The sequence below is a fragment of the Coregonus lavaretus genome (genome assembly GCF_964263955.1).
Source record: "Coregonus lavaretus genome assembly, chromosome: 13".
Lineage (NCBI taxonomy): Eukaryota > Metazoa > Chordata > Actinopteri > Salmoniformes > Salmonidae > Coregonus > Coregonus lavaretus.
The window spans coordinates 5,282,856-5,309,079 of NC_140000.1; the positions used below are offsets into that span (position 1 = coordinate 5,282,856).

Consider the following 26,224-nt stretch of genomic DNA (forward strand, 5'->3'; position numbering starts at 1 on the left):
TATAGTTTGTTAACAAGAAATGTGTGGAGTGGTTGAAAAACGAGTTTTAATGACTCCAACCTAAGTGTATGTAACCTTCCGACTTCAACTGTATCTGTCTGTCACTGAACTTCAATTTCATAACAATAGGAAAGTCCACCCCAGAGGCAGAAAGTGACGCCTAAGTTCATGAAGTCACTGCAGTCTCCAGCCTGTTGGACTGCTTTATGGAGCAGAAAAAATGCTTGGCATTGTTTTTAGGGGGAATATTTTGATCAGCACAAAAAAGCTACAGTACTTTTGTCATTGACACAAAGTTCAACAAAGGCCCCAATAGATGCTGCAAATTAATCCAAATCTAGGAGGGGTATAAGACATAAATTATTTATCTCTATTAAATATTAAAGTGTGGTGAGACAAACTTAGAAACCTTGCCTTAAACATAATGATTTAAAACACAGTACACTCCACACACACACAAAGGAATGAGGATATGCTAAAAACTCTGCCACACAAAACTATGAACAGCAATCCACTATAGAGGCCAATAATATGTGTAACATTATCTACACAGGGTTTCAAAGTTGTCCAAGAAGAAAAGAACCGCAAGTGTTCTGAAGTGTCTCCAGTCTAGGCTATCAGGCTTCTCTGCCCACAGTGCAGACTAAGAGAGCAGTACACTGATTCACAACGTGTTAACAGGAATACCATACCCATACAAGAACAATGCACAGCAGAGACAAATGAAAAGAGAGAAATGAAAAGAGACTAATTAAAGTATTTCAAAAGCACCAAGTCTTCCCTACAAAGAAAATTGGTTTAGGCTTGATGATGATACACTATCAGAGAAACTATCACAACTATGAAACACAGAGAGACGAAAGATACATTATGTTATATATTTCTTTCTCTTTTTATTGGTGAATTTTTTGGGGAGGCCTGGCTTTCCTTGCCATCCATGAAAACACGCCACTGATAGGAATTTTAAATTTAAAAAAAGATATACACTAAACAGAATACCAATTACATGAATATACCAAAATCAGATTAATTCGAAATTCCCATTGTTAATATTTTGTATTTTACCAAATTAGTCTTATTGAGACCTGGCCAAAATAGCAGCACATAAAGTTTCATAAAAAAGACACACTGACAACATAAAAACACAAAACACAACAATATAAAAACATCAATATACACATTGAGCAGACAAGATGCTTTGGAGGGGTGTAGTGCATCTACAGGTAGGGGTCATCACATTGACCCCCCCCCCCCCCCTCCACTTCATTGGTCACCATAGTTTTTACCCTCGTTTTAAAGTCATTGAAAGAGACACAAGTTCCAAGTGGAAGGAGCAGAAAACTGGAATACTTTTATTTTACCCAGCCCTGTACGGGTCAACAACATACAATCATGTGAGATTACGCGACAGTTCTCATTTGTCTGCTGGACAATGTAGGTTAACATTAACATTTTAGAATTTAAATTATTACATTTTAGAATCAGTTTTAACTTAAATATATACCTCAAAGCTCTCCAGAAACAGGGTTGGAGTGAAAACCTACAGGAGGGTATCTCTCCAGGAACAGGGTTGGAGTGAAAACCTACAGGAGGGTATCTCTCCAGGAACAGGACTGGAGAGCCCTGGTGTAAACGTACAGGAGGGTAGCTCTCCAGGAACAGGATAGGATAGCCCTGGTGTAAACCTACAGGAGGGTAGCTCACCAGGAAAAGGGTTGGAAAACCCTGGTATAAACAGGAGGATACCTCTAAAGGAACAGGGATGGAGAGCCCTGCATTAGAATATGTCAAAATAGTGACAATGCAGTTGTATGTCACAAAGCACAGGAATATATCACTGATAATGATGATAGTAAGAAATTATCTTCACAGCCCAAAGCCAGTACAACTCTTACTTGGCTGCTGCAGGCCGGGAGAGTGGAAATCCTTACTGGTCTGAGGGACAGGAGCGTTTCATGGCTGTCAGGGTGTGGGAGATCTAGAACAGCTACATCACTGGGTAATGATTATCAGTGTTTATCACAAAGATGCCATACTGTAGATACATGTTACAATGGGTCTTAGTAAGATGTTCAGAAAGAAAGAGATCTAGAACTGCTACATCACTGGGTAATGAATATCACTGTTCATCACAAACATGCCATACTGTAGATACATGTTACAATGGGTCTTACTAAGATGTTCAGAAATAAACTAATTCCCCCTCCTCCTCTTCCTCTTCCTCTTCACCCTCCTCCTTCCTTCTCCTTCCTCCTCCTCCCCCGCCTACTCCACCTGGTCCTCCTCAGTTTCCAGTTCATGTATGGTTACGCCTGGAACCGTGTTTATGGCCGCAAATATGCCAACGGGGAGGAAGAGATGGAGCTGTTTGATGGAGAGGCCATCTTCCAGATGTCTGGAAAGTTCTATAGCAGCAACTACGTCCGCCAGGTGTTCTTTGCTACCAGTAGAGGGCGCTTCCTCCAGGCTGGAACCCCACACTGAGAATCCTTCAACTTCTACCCCACCCACAGTGACAGTGAGCTGCTGCTGCTCAGCGGATGCTTCGATGGCAACGGCATCACCTCCATGGAGGCCCACTGGGGAATGGTGCAGGATCCATACCAAACCATGCAGGGCCACGGAAACAACACTACTTCTTAACCTTTTGGTTCAATGATGTTGAATAAATGTTATGAAGGTTTTTATGAATTATGCTGCAATACTCATACATTATGTGATGGCTGGTTTCATAAAGGTGTATTGAATGCCTAATAATATGTAAGACCCCTTCAAATAAAGTATTACCAATGGCAAAGTCTAAGTATTCAAATACTTCTCTGTTGTCATGAGAGCATCAGGAACTACTGCATTTCTCCATCTTCCACGTCAATGGAAATGTCTGTTTTTTAGAGGAAACTTCACTGGTACAGTAGATGGGTTGGGCTAAAACCTCAAATCAGCTTGTTTCCCTATGATTAAACAGCTGATAGCTGCTTTACCGAGGAGCAGTTTTATTTACTATGGTTGTGTGATATTTGGTTGTCTCACCTAGCTACCTTAAGATGAATGCACTAACTGTTAGTCGCTCTGGATAAGACTATGTTTGTGTTGTAACAGACTGCAGCAAACTTCAGACAATAATGGAGACAGAACATTTAGAATCTCATCTAGCCCTCTAGAATGAAACTGAAATACCTGTACTGAAACACATCTTCTACAATAAAATAGGTATTTGAGCCAATGAACTAACTACCCTATTAATGACCCGATCCACATGTAGTCACAACTAAAGATGGCAAGACTGACTGATTCTAAAATATAATAATAAAAATTCTAATAACATTTTTCCTGTGTACCTACATTCTCCAGGAGACAAATGAAAACTATTGCTTACAATCACATGACTGTATCTTGCTCTCTGTGCCTAATGCCTGTACAGAGCTGGGTAAAACAGTGTCCAGTTGTCTGGCCCTTCCACTTGGAATTAGCTACAATAGGACTTTAAATTACAGGACCTCGTCTCTTTGAATGACTTTGAAACTAGGGTAAAAACTATGGTGAACAATGAAGTGGGGGGGGGGGGGTTGTCAATGTGATGACCCCTACCTGTAGATGCACTACACCCCTCCAAAGCATCTTGTCTGCTCAATGTGTATATTGATGTTTTTATATTGTTGTGTTTTGTGTTTTTATGTTGTCAGTGTGTCTTTTTTATGAAACTTTATGTGCTGCTATTTTGGCCAGGTCTGTTTTGAACGTTTTTATTTTATTTAAAAAATATATTTTATCTAATTTGGTCAAATACAGGTAAAAATAATGATATAACGTCTTTTTATACAGTATTTGTTAATGTCTTTAAACTCATGAGCTGTATGTGGGAGAGAGGATAAGGACACACCATGTGTTATTTATGTCACTGGTGGGTGCCAGAAGGTCTGCGTGCCAAGATAGCTTGGGGGCCACTTGTGCTAATCTTAGAAGGAGTACGTGATGGAATATCCTGGCTAGGGTGCCACACGATACCATGTAGGGGGATCCTATTGTAGGAGATGAGTGACACTCAATAATGGTTGGCAACTGTTGGATAGAAGTAGCTCGGAAAGCATTATATAAACTGAGAGGTTTTCTATGTAAGTCATTCGGATGACAATAGGCTATGCTCGTACCGCTTGTCATACGAATCTGTACTGTAAATATTAAATAACTATGAATCAACTCTCCATCTATGTCAGTGTTGATGTGGATGCGGTTGAGGAGTCAGACGCAGGACGCATAGGCTGAGTCAAACAAGACTTTACTAACTGTATAAACAATACAAAATAAAGGACCTCAAAACAAGGAGGCGAGCGACAACGCAACACAGTGCGTCACAATAAACAAAGTCCAGAGTACTGCACAGGTGACACCAACGGACAGGCGGAAAATAACACACAAACTAACGACAACAACACCTGAAACTTATAGGGCACATAATCAGACACAAACGGACACAGGTGTAACAGAGAGACCCAACCAAACGAACATCGAAACATACAACGGTGGCAGCTAGTACTCCGGGGACGACGAACGCCGAAGCCTGCCCGAGCAAGGAGGAGGAGCAGTCTCGGCAGAATTCGTGACAATCTAAGTGTTCAACTATTCTCTTACATCCTGAAGTACTCGAAACCAGAGAAACTCGTTGTGTCAGACATAGCATTTTCCTTGATGGCTAAAAAGCTCAATTTTAGTCTCATCTGACCAGAGTACCTTCTTCCATATGTTTGGGGAGTCTCCCACATGTCTTTTGGCGAACACCAAACGTGTTTGCTTATTTATTTTTTTAAGCAATGGCTTTTTTTCTGGCCACTCTTCCGTAAAGCCCAGCTCTGTGGAGTGTACGGCTTAAAGTGGTCGTATGGACAGATACTGTGGAGCTTTGCAGCTCCTTCAGGGTTATCTTTGGTCTCTTGTTACCTCTCTGATTAATGCCCTCCTTGCCTGGTCCGTGAGTTTTGGTGGGCGGCCCTCTCTTGACAAGTTTGTTGTGGAGCCATATTTCTTTTAATTTTTAAATAATGGATTTAATGGTGCTCCGTGGGATGTTCAAAGTTTCGGATATATTTTTATAACCCAACCCTGATTTGTACTTCAACTTTGTCGCTGACCTGTTTGGAGAGCTCCTTGGTCTTCATGGTGCTGCTTGCTTGGTGGTGCCCCTTGCTTAGTGGTGTTGCAGACTCTGGGGCCTTTCAGAACAGGTGTATATATACTGAGATCATGTGACAGATCATGTGACACTTAGATTGCACACAGGTGGACTTTATTTAACTAATTATGTGTCTTCTGAAGGTAATTGGTTGCACCAGATCTTATTTAGGGGCTTCATAGCAAAGGTGGTGAATACATATGCACGCACCACTTTTCCGTTATTAATTTTTTTGAATTTTTTGAAACAAGTTCTTTTTTTATTTCACTTCCCCAATTTGGACTATTTTGTGTATGTCCATTACATGAAATCCAAATAAAAATCTATTTAAATTACAGGTTGTAATGCAACAAAATGGAAAAAACGCCCAGGGGGATGAATACTTTTGCAAGGCACTGTAATGCAAATTGAGAAATGATGTGACTAAACTTAACAAAAAGAAGAAGAAACTGTATTATGAAGTCAAGATCAATGATATAAAGAATGATGTAAAAAAAACGTTGGAGTACTTTAAATGAAATTGTGGGCAGAAACACAAATTCAACTCCTTCTTTCATCGAATCAGATGGCTTATTCATCACAAAACCATTTGATGTTGCCAATTGATGACTTTATTGACAAATGATTACTTTATTGGCAAAGTGGGCAAATTTAGGCAGGAAATGCCAACAACAAACAGTGAGCCATCGTACTAATGTATAAAAAAAAACATATAATGAAAGAAAAGCATTGCAAGTTTGAATTTTGTCAAGTTAGTGTGGGAGAGGTGGGAAAAGTATTGTTATCGATAAATAATGACAAACCTCCTGGCATTGACAACTTAGATGGAAAGCTACTGAGAATGGTAGCTGACTCTAGCCAATCCTATCTGTCATATCTTTAGAGAGCCTAGAGGAAAGTCTTTGTCCTCAGGCCTGGAGGGAAGCCACAGTCATTCCCCTACCCAAGAGTGGTAAAGCGGCCTTTACTGCCTCTAAAAGCAGACCTATCAGCTTGCTGCCAGCTCTTAGCAAACTTTTGGAAAACATTGTATTTGACCAAATACAATGCTACTTCTCTGTAAACAAATTATCAACAGACTTCCAGCATGCTTATAGAGAAGGGCACTCAACATGTACTGCACTGACACAAATGACTGATGATTGGTTTAAAGAAATTGATGATAAGAATATTTTGGGTACTGTACTGTTAGATTTCAGTGCAACCTTTGATATTATTAACCATAACCTGTTGTTGAAGAAACGTATGTGTTATGGCTTTTCAACCTCTGCCATATCGTGGATTCAGAGCTATCTATCTAATAGAACTCAGAGGGTTTTCTTTAAAGGAAGCTTCTCTTATGTCAAACATGTAAAGTGGTGTGTACCACAGGGCAGCTCTCTAGGCCCTCTACTCTTTTCTATTTTTACCAATGACCTGCCACTGGCATTAAACAAAGCATGTGTGTCCATGTATGCTGATGATTCAACCATATACGCATCAGCAACCACAGCTAATGAAGTCACTGAAACCCTTAACAAAGAGTTGCAGTCTGTTTTGGAATGGGTGGCCAGTAATAAACTGGTCCTGAACATCTCTAAAACTAATTGTATTTGGTACAAATCATTCCCTAAATTCTAGACCTCAGCTGAATCTGGTAATGAATTGTATTGTCACACCCTGATCTGTTTCACCTGTCTTTGTGATTATCTCCACCCCCCTCCAGGTGTCGCCCATCTTCCCCATTATCCCCAGTCGATTTATACCTGTGTTATCTGTTTGTCTGTTGCCAGTTTGTTTTGTCCGTCAAGCCTACCAGCGTTTTCCACCATGCTCCTGTCTTTTCTAAAGTTCCTGTTTTCTAGTTTTCACGGTTTTGACCATTCTGCCTGCCCTGACCCTGAGCCTGCCTGCCGTTCTGTACCTTGTCCCACCACACTGGATTACTGACCTCTGCCTGCCCTGACCCTGAGACTGCTTGCCGTTCTGTACATTTTGGACTCTGATCTGGATTACTGACCTCTGCCTGCCCTTGACCTGTCGTTTTGCCTGCCCTCTTTTCTAGTAATAAAATGTTGTTACTTCGACACTGTCTGCATCTGGGTCTTCTCTAAAACGTGATAGGTGTGGCTGTTGAACAAGTTGAGGAAACTAAATTACTTGGTGTTACCTTAGATTGTAAACTGTCATGGTCAAAATATGTAGATTCATTGGTTGTATAGATGGGGAGAGGTCTGTCCGTAATAAAGAGATGCTCTGCTTTTTTGACACCACACTCCACAAAGCAAGTCCTGCAGGCTCTAGTTTTATCTTATCTTGATTATTGTCTAGTCATATTGTCAAGTATTCCAAGGAAAGACCTAGTTAAGCTGCAGCTGGTCCAGAACAGAGCAGCACATCTTGCTCTTCATTGTAATCAGAGGGCTAATATTAATAATATGCATGCCAGTCTCTCTTGGCTAAGAGTTGAGGAAAGACTGACTTCTTGTTTTTATAAGAAACATTAATGTGTTGGAAATTCCAAATTGTTTGCATAGTCAACTTACACACAGCACCGACACACACACTTACCCTACCAGACAATCCACCAGGGGTCTTTTCACAGTCCCCAGGTCCAGAACAAATTCAAGGAAACATACAGTATTATACAGTGCATGGAAGTCCCTTCCATCTTATATAGCGCAAGTAAACAGCAAACCTGGTTTAAAAAAACAAATATAGCAACACCTCACGGCACAACGGCTCTCCCCCATGTGACCTACTTGTTGTGTATATGTACTGACATGTATGTGTAACTGATAGATGCACACACACACTACGTGTTAATGTTTTTAAATGTATGTTAAGTATTTTGTCTGTAATGTCTTTTTTGTTATTGTCAGAAGGTGCTGTTTGTAGATGTGGTGCAGGAAATCAAGCGCAGGACGCAGAAGCTCAGTCCAACAGACTTTAGTGAACAAACACTCCAAAATGATCCAAAAAGAGCCAAGAGGCCAGCGATTACGCGCACAGGCGTAAACCACACACGAAAATAATTACGCGCACAACAAGTGCGAAAACTTCTCCAAAACAGAGGAGGAACGAAACACAGTGACAGTAAGCGAAATCACACATGCCACATGACAAACAAAACGAGAACTTATAGGACACACTAATGAACGCTAAACGATAACAGGTGTACAACATAAAGACAAAACCAAACGAACATCGAAACATACAACGGTGGCAGCTAGTACTCCGGGGACGACGGCCGCCGAAGCCTGCCCGAGCAAGGAAGAGAGGCAGCCTCGGCCGAAACCGTGACAGTACCCCCCCCTTGACGCGCGGCTCCAGCCGTGCGCCGACCCCGGCCTCGGGGACGACCAGGAGGACGCGGAGCAGGGAGCATCGGGTGACTATGATGAAACTCCGCCAGGAGAGACGGGTCCAAAATGTCCCTCCTCGGCACCCAGCACCGTTCCTCCGGGCCGTACCCCTCCCACTCCACAAGATATTGGAGATCCCCCATCCGACGTCTCGAGTCCAAGATGGACCGAACGGTGTACGCCGGAGCCCCCTCGATGTCCAATGGGGGCGGAGGAGTCTCTCTGATCTCATCTTCCTGGAGTGGACCAGCTACCACCGGCCTGAGAAGAGACACATGGAACGAGGGGTTAATACGATAATCACTAGGCAGTTGTAACCTGTAACACACCTCGTTCAACCTTCTCAGGACTTTAAACGGCCCCACAAACCGCCGACCCAGTTTCCGGCAGGGCAGGCGGAGGGGCAGGTTTCTGGTAGAGAGCCAGACTCGATCACCAGGTGCGTACACCGGCCCCTCACTGCGGTGGAGATCGGCGCTCGCTTTCTGACGACGGATGGCCCGCTGCAGGTGGACGTGAGCAGCGTTCCACGTCTCCTCCGAGCGCCGCACCCACTCATCCACCGCAGGAGCCTCGATCTGGCTCTGCTGCCATGGTGCCAGAACCGGCTGGTAACCTAACACACATTGGAAAGGGGTTAGGTTGGTTGAGGAGTGGCGGAGAGAGTTCTGGGCCATTTCTGCCCAGGGCACATACCTCGCCCACTCCTCCGGCCGGCCCTGGCAATAAGATCTAAGAAACCTACCCACATCCTGGTTAACATGTTCCACCTGCCCATTACTCTCCGGATGGTAACCCGAGGTCAGGCTCACCGAGACCCCCAAACGCTCCATAAACGCCCTCCAGACTCTGGAGATGAACTGGGGACCTCGATCAAACACAATATCCTCGGGTACCCCGTAGTGCCAAAAAACGTGGGTGAATAGAGCTTCGGCGGTCTGTAGGGCAGTGGGAAGACCCGGCATTGGGAGCAGACGACAGGCCTTAGAGAACCGATCCACAACGACCAGTATAGTAGTATTCCCCTGCGAGGGGGGAAGGTCTGTGACAAAGTCCACCGAGAGGTGAGACCATGGTCGTTGTGGAACGGGCAGGGGTTGTAACTTACCCCTAGGCAGATGTCTAGGCGCCTTACACTGGGCGCACACCGAGCAGGAGGAGACATAAACCCTCACATCCCTGGCTAACGTTGGCCACCAGTACTTAGCGCTAAGGCAGTGCACTGTCCGGCCAATACCAGGATGTCCAGAGGAGGGTGATGTGTGAGCCCAATAAATTAATCGATCCCGAACCTCGAGCGGAACGTACGTCCGACCCTCCGGGCACTGTGGAGGACTAGGGTCGGTACGCAACGCCCGCTCGATTTCAGCATCGACCTCCCACACTACCGGTGCCACCAGACAAGACTCCGGCAGGATGGGGGTGGGCTCAACGGACCTCTCCTCCGTGTCATACCGCCGAGACAGCGCGTCTGCCTTACCGTTCTGGGACCCAGGGATGTACGTGATCTTAAATACGAACCAGGCTAAAAACATGTTCCACCGCGCCTGGCGAGGGTTCAGTCTCCTAGCCGCCCGGATGTACTCCAGGTTACGGTGGTCAGTCAAAATGAGAAAGGGTGTTGAGCCCCCTCAAGCCAATGCCTCCACACCTTTAGGGCCTGTACCACGGCTAACAGCTCCCTGTCCCCTACGTCATAATTTCGCTCCGCCGGGCTGAGCTTTTTGGAGTAAAAAGCACAGGGGCGGAGTTTAGGTGGCGTGCCGGACCGTTGCGAAAGTATGGCCCCTATACCGGCCTCGGACGCGTCAACCTCGACCTGAAATGGTAAAGCAGGATCCGGATGCGCCAGCACCGGAGCCGAAGTAAACAGGTCCTTCAGTTTCCCAAAAGCCCTGTCCGCCTCGGCTGACCACTGCAAACGCACCGGACCCCCTTCAACAGAGACGTTATGGGAGCTGCCACCTGTCCAAAACCCCGGATAAACCTCCGGTAGTAATTTGCAAACCCCAAAAACTGCTGCACCTCTTTTACAGTTGTTGGAGTTTGCCAATTACGCACGGCTGACACCCGGTCAACCTCCATCCTGATAACCCAAAAAGGAAATCGACTCCTGGAAAAACAGACATTTCTCTGCCTTGACATACAGGTCGTGCTCCAACAGCCTCCTCAATACTCGGCGCACCAGGGCTACATGCTCGGCTCGGGTAGAAGAGTACACAAGAATGTCATCAATGTACACGACCACCCCCTGTCCCTGCATGTCCCTGAAGATCTCATCCACGAAGGATTGGAAGACTGAAGGAGCGTTCATCAACCCGTATGGTATGACGAGATACTCGTAATGACCTGAGGTGGTACTAAATGCTGTCTTCCATTCATCGCCCCCTCTAATGCGCACCAAGATGTATGCGCTCCTGAGATATAGTTTTGTGAAGAAACGCGCCCCGTGCAATGATTCCGTCATAGTCGCAATCAGAGGGAGTGGATAACTGTATTTCACCGTGATCTGATTGAGACTACGGTAATCAATGCACGGGCGTAATCCTCCATCCTTTTTCTTCACAAAAAAGAAGCTCGAGGACGCAGGGGAAGTGGATGGCTGTATGTATCCTTGTCTCAGAGATTCGTCTATGTAAGTCTCCATAGCTCTCTTCTCCTCCTGAGACAGAGGATACACATGGCTCCGTGGGAGTGCTGCTCCTGCCTCGAGGTCTATCGCACAATCTCCCTGCCTATGAGGAGGCAACTGCGTCGCCCTCGATTTACTGAACACGATCGCCAAATCCTCATACTCAGGGGGAATGTGCAGTGCGGGCACCTGGTTTGGACTCTCCACCGAGGTCGCCCCAACGGAAACACCTAGACATCGCCCCACACACTGGGCAGACCACTCCATAAGAGCCCTCTCTTGCCACGAAATGGAAGGATTATGGGTACTCAACCAGGGAATTCCCAGCACCACCGGATACGCAGGAGAGTCGATCAGATATAGCTGGATCGTCTCCTCATGACCCCCCTGCGTACACATCCTAAGTGGCGCTGTGACCTCCCTGATTAACCCCGATCCCAGCGGACGGATATCTAGGGCATGCACGGGGAATGGGACGTCAGCCAGAAGAAGGGGAATCCCTAATTCTACACAAAATTTACGATCAACAAAATTCCCAGCCGCGCCTGAATCTACTAGCGCCTTATGCTGGGAATGAGGTGCAACCTATGGAAATCGCACAGGTATACAGAAGTGCACAACAGAGAGCTCTGGGTAAGTGGGACGCCTACTCACCTGGAAGGACTCCCCAGTGCGGGGCCTGCCGTCTTCTCCCCTAGGAGACCCTCCCCAGCACCTGGCCGCGGTGTGTCCTCCACGACCACAGTTGGTGCAAGGGACGGCCCCCCTCGTGCTCCGACCCCTCCTCTCTCTAGCGCCAGCACCCCCGAGCTCCATCGGGCTCGGCTCGGAGGTGATGGAGGGTGGAATGGACGAACCCCACTCGGGACGTCCGCGGGTGGCCAGCAGGGTGTCCAGCCGGATGGACATGTCCACCAACTGGTCGAACGTGAGGCTGGTATCCCTGCAGGCCAGCTCACGACGGACGTCCTCCCGTAGACTACAACGGTAGTGATCTATGAGGGCCCGCTCATTCCACCCTGCATCCGCCGCTAGAGTTCGGAATTCCAACGCGAACTCCGGGGCGCTCCTCCTCCCCTGCCGGAGGGAGAATAGACGCTCCCCCGCCGCTTTCCCCTCAGGTGGATGGTCAAACACGGCCCTGAAGCGGCGGGAGAACTCCGAGTATGTGATCGTGGAGGCGTCTATCCTCCTCCACTCGGCGTTGGCCCATTCCAACGCTTTGCCGGTGAGACAGGAGATGAGGGCGGAGACGCTCTCGTGCCCCGAGGGCGCAGGGTGTACGGTGGCCAGGTATAGTTCCACCTGCAGGAGGAACCCCTGACATCCGGCAGCGTTGCCCTCATACGCCCTCGGGAGCGAGAGCCGAATCCCCCCGGGTTCCGGAGCTTGAATGGGCGGACTGGCCGATGGTGAGGGCAAGGTAGGTGGAGCTGCGGGTGCCCCTCTGTTCTCCCATCGTTGCAGGGTGTTTATCACGTCCTGAAGGGCGGTCCCGATCCGAAGGATCTGGTCGTTCTGCTCGCAGACGCGCTCCTCCAGTGACTCAGGTGCGGCTGCGGCTCCTGCTGATTCCATGATGATGTGTGATTCTGTCAGAAGGTGCTGTGTGTAGATGTGGTGCAGGAAATCAAGCGCAGGACGCAGAAGCTCAGTCCAACAGACTTTAGTGAACAAACACTCCAAAATGATCCAAAAAGAGCCAAGAGGCCAGCGATTACGCGCACAGGCGTAAACCACACACGAAAATAATTACGCGCACAACAAGTGCGAAAACTTCTCCAAAACAGAGGAGGAACGAAACACAGTCAAAGAGACAGTAAGCGAAATCACACATGCCACATGACAAACAAAACGAGAACTTATAGGACACACTAATGAACGCTAAACGATAACAGGTGTACAACATAAAGATAAAACCAAACGAACATCGAAACATACAACGGTGGCAGCTAGTACTCCGGGGACGACCGCCGAAGCCTGCCCGAGCAAGGAAGAGAGGCAGCCTCGGCCGAAACCGTGACAGTTATATATCGGACCCCAGTAAGACTAGCTGTCGCCATTGCCGTCGGCTAATGGGTATCCGAATAAATCAAATCAAATCAAATCTTTCAATTTCAAACGCTCTAATACGCAGAACTTCTGCTATACGGATTTAATCTGATTGGCTGACAGCTGTGGTATATCAGACCATATACCACGGGTATGACAAAACATAGATTTTGACTGCTCTAATTACTTTGGTAGCCAGTTCATAATAGCAATAAGGCACCTTGGGGGTTTGTGATATATGGCCACTATACCACGGCTAAGGGCTGTGTCCAGGGAATTTGCGTTGCGTCGTGCATAAAAACAGCCCTTAGCCGTGGTATTTTGGCCATATACCACGGCTAAGGGCTGTTTTTATGCACAATGCAATGCGAATTCCCTGGACCATATACCACACCCCCTCGGGCCTTATTGCTTAATTATACTGTACATCATATTTTTTTTTACATTTATTAGCTCAGCTGGAAAGTTGAAAGCTTCCAAAGTTTTGAATAAACAAAGCCATTTAAGGCGGTCAAAAGCCTTTTCGGAATCAACAGCCTTTATTGATAAATCTATATCTTGTTTTTTAGCATATTGTATTAAACTGAAACATCTACTTATATTTGTTTGTAAGTGCCTATTTTTCATAAACCCTGTTTGATTAATATGTATCAAGTCTTGTAAGACTTTTGCCATTACAGTGAGGGAAAAAATTATTTGATCCCCTGCTGATTTTGTACGTTTGCCCACTGACAAAGAAATTATCAGTCTATAATTTTAATGGTAGGTTTATTTGAACAGTGAGAGACATAATAACAACAAAAAAATCTAGAAAAACACATGACAAAAATGTTATAAATTGATTTGTATTTTAATGAGGGAAATAAGTATTTGACCCCCTCTCAATCAGAAAGATTTCTGGCTCCCAGGTGTCTTATATACAGGTAACGAGCTGAGATTAGGAGCACACTCTTAAAGGGAGTGCTCCTAATCTCAGCTTGTTACCTGTATAAAAGACACCTGTCAACAGAAGCAATCAATCAATCAGATTCCAAACTCTCCACCATGGCCAAGACCAAAGAGCTCTCCAAGGATGTCAGGGACAAGATTGTAGACCTACACAAGGCTAGAATGGGCTACAAGACCATCACACGGCCAAGGCAACAAAGGAGTGGCTCAAGAAGAAGCACATTAAGGTCCTGGAGGGGCCTAGCCAGTCTCCAGACCTTAATCCCATAGAAAATCTGTGGAGGGAGCTGAAGGTTCGAGCTGCCAAACGTCAGCCTCGAAACCTTAATGACTTGGAGAAGATCTGCAAAGAGGAGTGGGACAAAATCCCTCCTGAGATGTGTGCAAACCTGGTGGCAAACTACAAGAAACGTCTGACCTCTGTGATTGCCAACAAGGGTTTTGCCACCAAGTACTAAGTCATGTTTTGCAGAGGGGTCAAATACTTATTTCCCTCATTAAAATGCAAATCAATTTATAACATTTTTGACATGTGTTTTTCTGGATTTTTTGTTGTTGTTATTCTGTCTATCACTGTTCAAATAAACCTACCATTAAAATTATAGACTGATCATGTCTTTGTCAGTGGGCAAACGTACAAAATCAGCAGGCGATCAAATACTTATTTCCCTCACTGTATATTGCTTATGAGCTTTGTTAATATTTTACTGTCACAAAACTTATGGGTCTGTAATCATCAGGGAACTCTACAGATTTTCCTGTTTTTAATATAATTGAAATAACTGTGTGATACATGGAACTAGGAAGCACTGAATTGAGTGTCATGTGTGTTGTCATTTGTGTAAATAGGGGCATTACCTTGTCCAAAAGAGTTCAATAGAATTCTATAGGAAAGCCGTCCATTCCTGGTGCTTTTCTCCACATGAATGTTTTAACAGTATCTAATATTTATTTTTGGGTGATCTCTGTTTTTAATGATTATTTTGTGTCTGCTGATAATTGCTTCAGGGTTGTTGAGTCTAAAAAGGCTGTAGGATCAGTCCAACTTTTAGAAGCTTTTAAAATGGCCAATAATCACTTTGTTGTTTCTAATTAACACACAGTGTATCTTTATCTTTTAAAATTACAACTGGTTTGGCGTGTATTCATTTTATGAGGGCTACAAGATGTTTACCAGGTTTATTTGCCATTAAGTAGTATGCTTTATTTGAGTTTAACCTGTAGTTGTTGACTCTCTTCAAAAGTAAAAGATCATATTCCTGCTTTATTTTCTTCTTTAGCTTATAAAGTTTTTTATGGGCTTTTAATAAGATAGTGATTATATTTATTTTTTCTTTCATTTTCATTTCTAACTCAGATGTAACTTTTGCAGAGTATTTAACTTTTGTCTTCTATGTCTGCATTTGTAATGGTAAAATCTAATTTTCATTCATGTGTTTAAAAAGTTTGGATCTTGAAGATGTTCATTCTCCATATTCTGTCGCTAAGTGTATTCTGTTGGTGTAATTAAGCACGATACCGGTGAATGTTCCGATATCACTATGTCATGGATTTTTGAATCCAGTCAATTGTTGAGTGGATTTTTGAAATATATTTTTGTTGTTTTCAATTCTTGAATAGCTTTTGTTACTTGGAGAGAAAAAAAGAGTAGGCTTTTAAAGTAGGGAATAGTAATCTTCAGGTGTCTTGTAAATCATTTGTAGAGATTACATTTTTCAGGCTCTTTGGAGGCTCCATGAATTTGCCTTTTTGTTTGCTACGTCTGTCAATCTTATAGAATGTATGATTTAGGTCGCCTGCTAAAATAACAGTTCCTGTCTGGATTTGATCTAATAGCTTTAATTATATCTAAAAACAACAGATTTGCCCCTGATGGGATATTCAATGGCATATGGAAATGTTTGAAGATGGATCATACCATGGATCATTTAGCTATTTGATTTGGAATTTTAGGACACCCTTATGGATAAAAAAATATATTGAAAAAAATATATAAAATATTGAATTTGGCCTTTACTCCTATAGCCCATAGAAACGCATTGAATGACACATTCATAAATGGCAAAAAATACAGTCAAAAAATGAATCATAAGGAATAAGGTTTTGAAGTGTCTGTCCTATATCTACGAGATATAAGAAAGCTCAGGAAATACATGTACATCTTTTTACACATATTTAAATAGTTTGTAGGCCAAACCGTTCGGACGCTACACACGATTTTGTGAGAAAAACGATTTTCAGGATGTTTTTTTTTACTCATCTACCAATAGGTGCTCTTCTTTGCGAGGCATTGGAAAACCTCCCTGGTCTTTGTGGTTGAATCTGTGCTTGCAATTCACTGCTCGACTGAGGGACCTTAGAGATAATTGTATGTGTGGGGTACAGAGATGAGGTAGTCATTCAAAAATCATGTTAAACACTATTATTGCACACAGAGTCAGTCCATGCAACTTGGATAAGAGCGTCTGCTAAATGACCAATTATTATTATTATTATTACTATATTACTTGTTAAGCAAACTTATTTAGGCTTGCCATAACTTATTGACTCAAGACATTTCAGCTTTTCATTTTTAATTAATTTGTAAACATTTCTAAAAACATCATTCCACTTTGATATTATGAGGTATTGTGTGTAGGCCAGTGACAAAAATCTCAACGTAATCCATTTTAAATTTAGGCTGTAACACACCAAAATGGGGGAAAAGTCAAGGGGTGTGAATACTTTCTGAAGGCATTGTATTTCCTTGTAATATTTCCTTGACACTTCCTCCCAAAGTAGCCTTGACCAATTAGAAAACAACAGGGGCGGACTGGGACAAGAATTTGGCCCTGGCATTTTATCTACAATAGGCCACATCACTGTGAGTGCCGCCAACTCCATACACACACACCCCATCCCCACACATACACCCTGACCCTACACACCGTACTTACACACAGGCACTGGTGCTGACATGTAACACTGGCAGTACAATATAGTATTTCTTAACCATTTCTGTGCCAGTGACTTACAATACATGGTCCTCCTCCTCTTTCTTAACCATCTGATGATTAAAACAAATACAATATGAAAAACCCCACTGGAGATACAACTCACCACTATAACTGGGCCTCTGCTCTAGCCATTTGGTTAGCCTCCCTGTTGTGCTGTCTGTCTGTCTCAGCATCTTCTCTGCTGTCACTCAGTGCTTCTTCTTGTTCTCTGTCTGTCTGTCTGTCTGCTTAAGCCTTATACATTATAAAAGCCAAGCTAACGACTTCGGCTATATTGTAAATCACGTGTTCCCCTGAATGAACATCTACCCTAAGTGTTACTATTGCAGAGCTCCAGACTAACATTCTCCTCTGGTGTTACTTGTGGTACAACATTTTACAGTTGGGGGCACAAGCCCCGTGTAATCATCTTATGAAGTCATTCTTAGTGCTTTATTAAGAAGTATAAATAATACACTACTGAGGTTTCAAGAAATAAGTTGTTCATCTAACATGTCCAAGCAGGAATGCATGATTCCAGATATTTTGATGTGCAACCTAATCATGAATTTTGGGTTGAAAATAGACTATAGTTCTTATATTTTACTGTCAAAATAGGACTCCAGAATGTCCAGATTTTGTAATTTTGTTCAATAGAGATGAATTACATACATCTTTATGTGAACTAACTACTGTACACTAAACAAAAAATATAAACACAACATGTAAAGTGTTGGTCCCATGTTTCATGAGCTGAAATAAAAGATCCCAGAAATGTTCCATATGCACAAAAAGTGTATTTCTCTAAAATGTTGTGCACAAATTTGTTGACATCCCTGTTAGTGAGCATTTCTCCTTTGCCAAGATAATCAATCCATGCAACAGGTATGGCATATCAAGAAGCTGATTAAACAGCATGATCAATATACAGATACACCTTGCGCTGGGGACAATAAAAGGCCACTCTAAAATGTGCAGTTTTGTCACACAACACAATGTCACTGATGTCTGAAGTTTTGAGGGAGCGTGCAATTTGCATGCTAAATGCAGGAATGTCCACCAGAGCTGTTGCCAGATAATTTAATGTTCATTTCTCTAGATAATTTGGCAGTATGTCCAACCGGCCTCACAACCACAGACCACTTTGCTGATTTAAACGTTGTGAACAGAGTGCACATGGTGGCGGTGGGGTTATGGTATGGGCAGGCATAAGCTATGGACAACGAACACAATTGCATTTTATCAATGGCAATTTGAATGTGCAGAGAGACCGTGATGAGATCCTGAGGCCCATTGTCATGCTGTTCATCCGCCGCCTTCACCTCATGTTTCAGCATGATAATGCACTGCCCCATGTCACAAGGATCTGTACACAATTCCTGGAAGCTGGAAATGCCCCAGTTCTTCCATGGCCTGCATACTCACCAGACATGTCACCCACTGATTATGTTTGGGATGCTCCGGATCAACATGTACCACAGCGTGTTCCAGTTCCCGCCAAAATTCAGCAACTCCGCACAGCCATTGCAAAGGAGTGGGACAACATTCCACAGCCCACAATCAACAGCCTGATAAACTCTGTCACATCAGATACTGACTGGTTTTCTGATCCACACCCCTACTCTCTTTTAAAGGTATCCGTGACCAACAGATGCATATCTGTATTCCCAGTCATGTGAAATCCATAGATTAGGGCCTAATTTATTTATTTCAATTGACTGATTTCTTTATGTGAACTGTAACTCAGTAAAATCTTTGTAAATGTTGCATGATGCATTTTATAGTGAGTTACTAAAGGTGTTCTTTGGCATGCTCCTTCCGTTTATAGCTGATGGAATGTTCAGCATGTATAAATGCAGTTCTAAGAGGAAGCAGTAGACTAGAAGGACCTGGCAGAGACAGAGAGATAAGAAGCTCTCACAGGTTTTCACACAGATCTCAAGATATCACTGTGGGTGTGTACACAACTAACTAAATAGAAAACGTTCACTTTAACTCATGATACTGGTGTGGGAAATGTTATGACGTTAATACTCATCATCTCTTGGTACATGGGCGCAAACACTTTGGCCCTATTGCCTCTAAATGTAAATTTAATTTATCTGACATCATTTTTATTTGACAGTAGCTTAGCACTACAAGAGAAATTGTAGTAAACAAGAGTAGGTTCAACTTTTTAAAGATGTTTTATAACATTTCACGTTCAAGAATGGTTTGTTTGTTAAGTCACATTTCACAATTCAAAAAAGTGTATTTTCTTGACAGGTAAAATGCCTAACTTGTATGAAAAACATTATTAACAAACTTATTTCAAGTTTAACCATTTGAAGTGAAATGGAGTGAAAGTGAAACTGAGTGAAATGAAAGGTCATATGTAATGATTCCTATCTTTGGCAGAATATTCTCAATCCTGTTTGTCACCACAGGAGGTTGGTGGCACCTTAATTGGGGAGGATGGGCTCGTGGTAATGTCTGGAGCCGAATTAGTGGAATGGTATCAAATACAACAAACACATGATTTCCATGTGTTAGATGCCATTCCAGTTGCTCCATTCCAGCCATTATTGTGAGCTGTCCTCCCCTCAGCAGCCTCCACTGTTTGTCAGTGTTCTTGGCCACTGCTTGGCAATGCGTGAGTAAAAAAAAAAAAATTTGGAATAATAATTAAATAATTAAATAATAGCTTTTGTGCTTTCACCAACTTGTCTTTTTCAGTTAGACTTAGGAGTTATTCTTTGAGACAACCTCTGATGCATTGCAGAATGTACTTTAGTAAATTAATCTGCACTTTATTCATAATGTAAAGATCTTTCAGAAATGTGTTGGTAAAATTAAAATGATGTATATATAAATATGTATTATTAATATAGTAAATATAGAAAACATATTGCCCATGTTATTTTAGCCATCAAAGACCCGTACTCGTATTCCTCTGCGGTGGGTCAGGGAGGTGGCACCCCATTTGCCTCCTCCGGTGAGGGACGCATCACAGCGGTCAGAGTGTGGGAGAACAACAACTACTACTACTACTACTACTACAACAACAACGCCTACATCAACGGGTGAGCAGACCCTGACCCATGAACAGACACCACCGACTCAGTCCAACTACACTACCCAACAGACACACTCTTTCTTTCTTTCTTTCTGTATGTATTTATTGTGTTTATTACATATTCAGTACATGACAAAACAATAGTGTTATCGTATCTAACCCAGAGTACAATGGAAAATGTCAGTCCTTGATATTCTCTGACGCTACTTGCTCTCTCGGTCTGAATGTGCCTTATCAAAACACAACCAACGTGAAAAGCTTCCTCTGTTTTAGGTTCCAGCTGAGATACAGCAACACCTGGTCTCCTGTCCTGTGTTCGGTCGCGAAGTGGGTGAAAAGCAGGAGATGGAGCTGTTTAAGGATGAGGCCATCGTCGAGGTGTCTGGGAAGTACAACCCAGCAGACTACATCTGCTACCTGGTGATCACCACCAACACAGGGCGCACTCTGGCGGCCGGCCAGCCTAACCAAGTCTCTTTCAACTTCTACCCAGCCAACATGGGCAATGAGCTGAGGATGCTCAGCGGTCGCTTCAACGGTGCCGGGATCACTTCCATCGGAGCCCACTGGGGATTGGTGTACACGGAAGAGGCTGGAAACAGTACCTCCTCTTAATCGAAAAACAAATTAAGTATGTCTTGCTCTTTGGGATGGTTTCCCGGATACAGATTAAGCCTAGTCCTGGACTAGTTACTTTCAATGGAGATTCTCCATTCAGCATACTTTTTAGTCCAGGAGTAAACTTAATCTGGGTCCAGGAAACTGACCCTATATGTTTTGGACGGATGTTTGACATGGACGCTGGCATGACTGTTTTAATATTGTTGTTTATAAAGAATAATGCTAATCTTTGCTGTGAGACCAAGGAGTCCGCTTACACTGTACTTTGATTATAAAGGTTTATTTATATCACAAGATTTCAGCATAAGTTTACAGACGTCTGCAGGCATCTGGAGAACAGCGACCCGAAAATAATATGTTTGTTCTGACCTCCTTTGTCTCAACCAAGTATTTATAATCTTTACCATGATATGGGTGGTTTCCCATACAGACCAATCCCATGAGACTTCCTCTGTTTTATGGGGTGCCCCTATAAAACTGCTCCCCAGAAGCTTCCCTAAGCTGAATCAACATCCTCCAAGATACCATTTGAAAACGTTAGCAAAGTCATAAATTCCTCAGATACCACAATATCACTATCTGATGGGTGCTTCATGCGATTTTAAACTGAATTAATTTGAATATTTAGAATGTTTTTGGAGTATTTTTGTACTGCTTCAAGTGAGGTGATCCCGTTTGAGTGAGTGGGTCACGGACCACATGCGTTGTTACTCATCATTTGAGGTTGTATTTATCACAATAAATGAAAGAATCATATGGGATTTAAAGGATTCATTATATATTTGATTAATTGAACAATAAAATATTATCGGGAGATAATTGCATCTCAGGGTACTTCACCTTCACTATTTTATACACACTGTATTTTTTGTGTGTGTTCCTTTTCTGCTACATCTGCATACTGAGATTTAATAAAAAGCATATCTTTAATCATTATATTTCATTGTATTTCTTTTGATAAGAAAATACATACAGTAGTGACCAGAAGCTACAATATACTAATCTGTCATCTTAACAAACTCAAACTTAACAAACTCAATAAGAAACTAAATGTATAACTGCAAGACCGTTAAAACGCCTATCCAATAGTGATGAAGGGGGGAAGAAATCGATTGTTACATATCGGGATATTATTTTCAACGATATCGTATTGCATTGCATTGTGTCAAGGGGTGCTGAAGGTGGGTGTGGTGCATGAATCAAGCGCAGGACGCAGAAGCTCAGTCCAAAAGACTTTAGTGCAATATTCACGTAGAAAATAAGCACAATAAGCCCGAAGGCGAAATAACGGCGCACACAGGCGTCAAACAAACGGCGCACTAACATGTGCGAAAAACCTCTCCAAAACACTGGAGGGAAGTACGTAGCGCCAACACGAAACAGAAGAGCAATTACACACAAAGACAAACACACACAACGAGAACTAAATAGGACACTAACGAGGAATAACAAGACACAGGTGTACAACATCAAGACAAAACCAAACGAACATGAAACATAGATCGGTGGTAGCTAGTACTCCGGGGACGACGACCGCCGAAGCCTGCCCGAACCAGGAGGAGGAGCCTCGGCCGAAACCGTGACAGTACCCACCCCTTGACGCGCGGCTCCAGCCGTGCGCCGACCCCGGCCTCGGGGACGACGCGGAGCAGGGCGCGCGGGATGGTCCCGGTGGAACTCCGACAGGAGAGATGGGTCTAGGATGTCCCTCCGCGGCACCCAGCACCGCTCCTCCGGGCCGTACCCCTACCACTCCACGAGATACTGTAGACCCCCCATCCGGCGTCTTGAGTCCAAGATGGACCGAACGGTGTACGCCGGAGCCCCCTCGATGTCCAGTGGGGGCGGAGGAGTCTCCCCTATCTCATTGTCCTGGAGTGGACCAGCTACCACCGGCCTGAGAAGAGACACATGGAACGAGGGGTTAATATTCTTATACTCAACAGGTAGATGTAACCTATAACACACCTCGTTCAATCTTCTCAGGACTTTAAAGGGCCCCACAAACCGCCGACCCAGCTTCCGGCAGGGCAGGCGGAGGGGTAGGTTTCTGGTAGAGAGCCAGACTCGATCTCCGGGTGCGTACACCGGCCCCTCACTGCGGTGGAGATCGGCGCTCGCCTTGTGACGAAGGACGGCCCGCTGCAGGTGGACGTGGGCAGCATTCCACGTCTCTTCCGAGCGCCTCATCCAATCATCCACCGCAGGGGCCTCGATCTGGCTCTGCTGCCAAGGTGCCAGAACCGGCTGGTAACCTAACACACATTGGAAGGGGGTTAGGTTGGTAGAGGAGTGGCGGAGAGAGTTCTGGGCCATCTCGGCCCAGGGAATGTACCGTGCCCACTCCTCCGGCCGGCCCTGGCAATACGACCTCAGAAACCTACCCACATCCTGGTTGACACGTTCTACCTGCCCGTTACTCTCCGGGTGGTACCCTGAGGTAAGGCTAACCGAGACCCCCAAACGCTCCATGAACGCTCTCCAAACACGGGAGGTAAACTGGGGGCCTCGATCAGACACTATATCCTCGGGTACCCCGTAACGCCGGAAGACGTGGGTAAATAGGGCCTCAGCGGTCTGTAGGGCAGTAGGAAGACCCGAAATAGGGAGAAGACGACAGGCCTTAGAGAACCGGTCCACAATGACCAGGATGGTGGTATTCCCCTGAGAGAGGGGAAGGTCTGTCACAAAATCCACGAGAGGTGGAACCATGGTCGTTGTGGAACGGGCAGGGGTTGTAACTTACTCCTGGGCAGATGTCGGGGCGCCTTACACTGGGCGCACACCGAGCAGGAGGAGACATAAACCCTCACATCCCTAGCCAAAGTGGGCCACCAGTATTTAGTGCTAAGGCAATGCACTGTCCGGCCAATACCCGGATGTCCAGAGGAGGGTTGTCACGATCGTCAGGAACAGATGAGGACCAAGGCGCAGCGTTGCAGGCAAACATACTCTTTATTGAGCGAAACACGATCAAAACAACAAAGACGGTAACGTGACAGTTCACGGTCAAACACAACCAACTTGAAACAAGAACCCACAAAAACCAAAGGAAAAACCGACAGTTTAAATATTATTATTATAAATATGGCTCCCAATCAGAGACAACCAGCAAACAGCTGACACTCGTTGCCTCTGATTGGGAGTCACTCAGGCCAACATAGAAATAGAGAACATAGATCTACACACCCTGGCTCAACATAACAGTGTCCCCAGAGCCAGGGCGTGACAGTACCCCCCCCTAAAGGCGCGGACTCCGACCGCGCCAACTAAATACCACAGGGGAGGGACCGGGTGGGCACTCCGCCTTGGCGGCGGATCCGGCTCCGGGCCTGATCCCCACTCCCTCTCCAACCCCCCAAAGTACCCCTGGTCCGGTCTGGCCCCGCTGGCCGGAGCCGGACTGACGACACGCACCCCTGGCTTGGTGCGTGGAGCAGGAACGGACCGGACCGGGCTGACGATGCGCACCCCTGGCTTGGTGCGTGGAGTAGCAACTGGCCGGACCGGGCTGACGATACACACCCCTGGCTTGGTGCGTGGAGCAGGAATGGACCGGACCGGGCTGACGATACGCACCCCTGGCTTGGTGCGTGGAGCAGGAATGGACCAGACCGGGCTGACGATGCGCACCCCTGGCTTGGTGCGTGGAGGAGGAACGGGCCGAGCCGGGCTGACGATACGCACCCCTGGCTTGGTGCGGGGAACAGGCACGGGCCGTGCTGGACTGACGACGCACACCACTGGCTTGGTGTGGAGAGCAGGAGCGGGCCGGACAGGGCTGACGAAACGCACCACAGACTTGGTGCGGGGAGCAGGACTGGGCCGGACTGGGCTGGCGACGCGCACCACAGACTTGGTGCGGAGAGCAGGAACGGGCCGGACAGGGCTGACGAAACGCACCACAGACTTGGTGCGGGGAGCAGGAACGGGCCGGACAGGGCTGACGAAACGCACCACAGACTTGGTGCGGGGAGCAGGAACAGACCGGACCGTACTGGGGACACACACCACTGGCCCTACACCGGGATCTGGAACGGGCCGGACCGGACTGGTAACACACCCCAGTACCTCTCGCCGTGCCTCTCCACCTTCCATCCCCTCTTCGACCAGTGGCCCCCGTAACCTGGCGGCCTCCTCTGCCAACCCGTTGGACCGCTCTATCGCGGCCTCCTGCTGCCCCGACGTCGTGAGCCCCCCCCTAAAAAATTTCTGGGGTTCTTTCCTACCCGTGGACCAGCTCTCCATGTCTCTAGCCAGACACTCACTCCACTGCTTCAAAGTCCAACCTTTCTGCTCCTCACGTGGCTTGGCCCAGTCGAGACTCCTACTCCACTGATCCCAGGTCCATCCTCTCTCCTCTTCACGCTGCTTGGTCCTGTCTTGGTGGGTTCTTCTGTCACGATCGTCAGGAACAGATGAGGACCAAGGCGCAGCGTTGCAGGCAAACATACTCTTTATTGAGCGAAACACGATCAAAACAACAAAGACGGTAACGTGACAGTTCACGGTCAAACACAACCAACTTGAAACAAGAACCCACAAAAACCAAAGGAAAAACCGACAGTTTAAATATGGCTCCCAATCAGAGACAACCAGCAAACAGCTGACACTCGTTGCCTCTGATTGGGAGTCACTCAGGCCAACATAGAAATAGAGAACATAGATCTACACACCCTGGCTCAACATAACAGTGTCCCCAGAGCCAGGGCGTGACAAGGGTGACGTGTGAGCCCAGTAAATGAGTCGATCCCGAATCTCGAGCGGAACGTACTTCCGACCCTCAGGACACTGTGGAGGGCTGGGGTCGGTACGCAACGCTCGCTCGATTTCGGCATCGACCTCCCACACCACCGGTGCCACAAGGCAAGACTCCGGTAGTATGGGAGTAGGCTCAACGGACCTCTCCTCCGTGTCATACCGCCGGGACAGCGCATCTGCCTTACCATTCTGGGACCCAGGGATGTACGTGATTTTAAATACGAACCTGGTGAGAAACATACTCCATCGAGCCTGGCGAGGGTTCAGTCTCCTCGCTGCCCGGATGTACTCCAGGTTCCGATGGTCAGTCAAAATGAGGAAAGGGTGTTGAGCCCCCTCAAGCCAATGCCTCCACACCTTAAGGGCTTGAACTACAGCTAACAGCTCCCTGTCCCCAACGTCATAGTTACGCTCCGCCGGGCTGAGCTTTTTTGAGTAAAAAGCACAGGGGCGGAGTTTAGGTGGCGTGCCGGACCGTTGAGAGAGAACGGCCCCTATACCAGCCTCAGACGCGTCTACCTCAACCTGAAAGGGTAATGCGGGATCCGGATGCACCAGCACCGGAGCCGACGTAAACAGGTCCTTCAGTCTCCTAAAGGCCCTGTCCGCATCAGCTGACCACTGCAGGCGCACCGGACCCCCTTTCAGTAGGGACGTGATGGGAGCTGC

The 26,224-nt window shown here is 45.6% G+C and overlaps 1 pseudogene across 1 annotated transcript; it reads left to right on the plus strand.

The window, feature by feature from the left end:
• Positions 1-2,298: 2,298 nt before the first annotated feature.
• LOC311139311 (zymogen granule membrane protein 16-like) lies at positions 2,299-20,788 on the plus strand (annotated as a pseudogene). Its single transcript has 3 exons — positions 2,299-2,446; positions 20,024-20,180; positions 20,447-20,788. The product of its transcript is annotated as a zymogen granule membrane protein 16-like (transcript).
• Positions 20,789-26,224: the final 5,436 nt, after the last annotated feature.